Source organism: Bombina bombina, chromosome 6, assembly GCF_027579735.1.
Source record: "Bombina bombina isolate aBomBom1 chromosome 6, aBomBom1.pri, whole genome shotgun sequence".
NCBI classification, from domain to species: Eukaryota; Metazoa; Chordata; class Amphibia; order Anura; family Bombinatoridae; genus Bombina; species Bombina bombina.
Genome location: NC_069504.1, coordinates 141,597,223 through 141,600,681, shown reverse-complemented (window position 1 = coordinate 141,600,681; position 3,459 = coordinate 141,597,223). Strand labels below are relative to the sequence as shown.

Sequence of the window (3,459 nt, the reverse complement as noted above, 5' to 3'; positions counted from 1 at the left end):
AGAAGATTCCATAATATAACTGTGGACATTAGCTTAAAAACTCTCTGATGCTGCTTAACATGTTAGATTCTTGGAGCGAAATCACAAGTAGATAGTTACTGTATGTAGGCTAGTCTTAAAAAGTTAACTAGTAGGTTTTGAATTATTTAGGGGCTGTATTTGTTCATGTGTTATATATGCTTGCTCTAGGTGTTGGCTTAAGATATGGTTTTAGACGTTAGGACTGAAATGAGTATTCAATACATTTGTCATGTAATTTGGCTTTGGTCTTGGGGTTCATTATATCTTGCTAACATTGGTCTCACTAAATTACATACACCCAATCGTAATACTCATCAAACCCCAAATATTGGATCAGCATAATATATTCCAGGCAATATAGGTGGTATAGTTTACATAACACTTTTCAGTTAACTTCCCCCTCCCCCCCACCCCAGAGATATAGCTTACGCAGTAAGCATAGGAAAATGAATCCCTCGAAAACCCAACCATTATCTTTTTTAATTCCCCCCAAACTCCCCCTTATCTAAATATATATTTTAAGAGGTCCATGAGAGGCCTTCATCTATTATTTGGGGACAACAATTAGCTATTTGGTGTAGTAACTGTTAGGGGAGAGTTAACTCTATAATGTTCAAAAAAAAAATTAAAAAAAATGAGGCTCTGTAAGGTTTGTTCAGTTCTTCCATACAGATTGCAATATATTGAAACATTTCTATAAATTATTTTATTAGGTCGTCCTATAACGACCCTTACAGAATACTGTATCTTCTTTTATGTATGTTAGTCTATAACATTTGTCCATTGTGATACATGTTAAGCTTACAAATTGTATTACACTGAATATCTATATTTCTTTATTGTCTCAATAAAAATTATACTTTAAAAAAAAAAAATTGTTGTAGAGAGCCCGGACAGGTTTTTGGAATTGTTCACCAAATAAATGCTTCTTTGTTTTCTTTTTGCTTTTCAAATATCTGTCCCCATGTTTGTAAACTTGGAATGGGTACTGTGCAAGTAAATACGATATGGTAGAAGCTTCTACTCAAATATCAGGGTTTGTTCTTTCAAAAGACAAGCAAGGACATCCACGTCAAGCTGACACACACTTTTTAATGGGAAAAAAATCATTTCACAATATTATTTACAAAGACCACTATAACTAAGAAAAATCTTTGTGTACGTTTAATCAAAATAACCAAATGTTGTCAATAGCAAATCTTGCACTCATTTTTGTTTACTTTGCTTTGCAATATCTAATAAAAATCTAAAAAATAAAAGAAGCTACCTCAGCATAGAGTTTAAATGGCACAAGACGAATTGCTTCAATAAAAATTATACTTTAAAAAAAATATAAAAATTGTTGTAGAGATTATACTGGAAGAAATACAAGTCTTATGGCAAGGTCGATTTTCTACTTTTGCTATTCTTTAAATGTTTTTTAACCTTTGAAACTCAGTTTTAAGCTTCCAAATGCTGTTGAGCTTTAAGGGAATGAAGTTCATTCAAAAAGGAAATTACTATTTAGTCTCTTTCTGACTTTTTGGACTTCAATAGCATTACAGGCTCAGGACGTGTTAGAAAGTATGTGCTTCTATCATAGAAGTGGAAAACTTTATCCAAAGAGTTGAGGTCTTGATTCTTGTCAGTAATTATCATGATAACATTAAGCCAGCGAATTACAGATCTGTTGTTTGCAAGTGATACCACTGCTGGGTACTTATTATCCCCTTTAGGACCTTCTCAGTATGAATCTGGGTGGTGTTACCTATGAAAACAGCCTCTGCTGTCAAAAACTAAAAGACATTGACAATATCATACTTTCTAATAAAACATGATTTTTTTTCTTCAAAGTAGCCTGGATTAGTTTTAATAGTTAGGGCAAGATTTATCAAGCCCTTCACCTCTCTGCGACTGCAGGTTCTCACAAGAGAACATGCAGTCACAATTTATTAAGCAGCGATCATCAGACTGCTGCTTCCAAGCCAATTCTTCACCAATTAGGTGGAGAATTTCAATCTCCAAGGTCTCGTCCGACCGGGGAGATTGAAAGCTATTGCTCGCGCATGATTGGCTGTGTGCGAGCAGGGGGCGGCATTTTGAACTCGCATTCAATGTTAAATTCCGCTAGGAGAATTCAGTCTGCCAGAGGCGAGCTGCGGCGGACACGGGCGCATATGTAATAGAGCCCTTAGTGTTTTCATTTCTGAAGTCTGATGACTAAGCGTCTTATGGAAGTTAAAGGTGAATTTGTGAAGAATAATTTTTTTTTACTTAATTAGCCACAGAAAGAGGCAACTAGCCCGCACAGGTTTTTGGGATTGTTCACCAAATAAATTATTCTTTGTTTTCTTTTTGCTTTTCAAATATCTGTCCCTATGTTTGTAGACTTGGCATGGGTACTGTGCAAATTAATAAGATATGGTAGAAGCGTCTACTCAGATATAAGGGTTTGTGCTTTCAAAAGATGAGCAAGGACATCCACTTCAATCTGACACACACTTTTTAATGGGAAAAACATTGTATCAATCATTTCACAATGTTATTTACAAAATACCACTATAGCTAAGATAAATCTTTGTGTACATTTAATCAAAATAACCAAATGTTGTCAATAGCAAATCTTGCATTCATTTTTGTTTACTTTGCTTTGTAATATCTAATAAAAATCTAAAAAATAAAAGAAGCTACCTCAGCATAGCGTTCAAGTGGAACAAGACGAATTGATTAACTATAGAAATAAAAGGCCTTAGAAAATAATAATAAGAAGAAAATATGCACAGCTGTGCATAAATATTATACTGAATTAAAAAAAGAATCATGTAAGAGTCATATATTATCTTTATTAAGGTTTTGTGTATCTCTTTTTTTTTTTGCTCTACTGAGACATTTGCTTTGATGGTTTAGTTCACTGTTATAACAACAGAGGTGTAAGAACAGAAATAACAGAATCCAGCTGTGTGACAGAAGAAGATGGTTTATACCAGTTGTATGAAAAAAGGCTATTCTGTACATGTAACTAGCCCTCCACATAAGTATGTTTTTGATTGGTACTTACAGCTTCACTGATTGCACAATGGGAGACTGATATGCAGGAATAGTGATCTAGTATTAAACTGAGCTGTTCATTCAGTTTCTGAAAAATATATAGTGCTGCTGATTCCACCTGTTGTGAGTCTATAAGATGAGATCTGTTGCCTTTTGAAAACTATTTTGCAGTGTGCAGTAATTTGAATGTTTGATGATACCACAAAAGGGGGACACCACAGTAGAAATCAGCTGCAATATATAATTCAGTTCACATTCTTTCATTTGCCTCACAAATAACCTTTATTTTTATGCAGTTGAAGTTATGGAAAGGTCCAAAGTAATATGTGCATGGCTGTATTTCAAATTTAAATATACACATTTTTGCAATATACTTCAAGTAAAAACTATTACTGTTTTTCTGTGGCATAC

The 3,459-nt window shown here is 33.9% G+C and overlaps 1 pseudogene; it reads right to left on the bottom strand.

Annotated features, from left to right (window-relative positions):
* Positions 1–1,461: 1,461 nt before the first annotated feature.
* LOC128664345 (KICSTOR subunit 2-like) lies at positions 1,462–2,533 on the bottom strand (annotated as a pseudogene).
* Between the last annotated feature and the right edge of the window lie 926 nt (positions 2,534–3,459).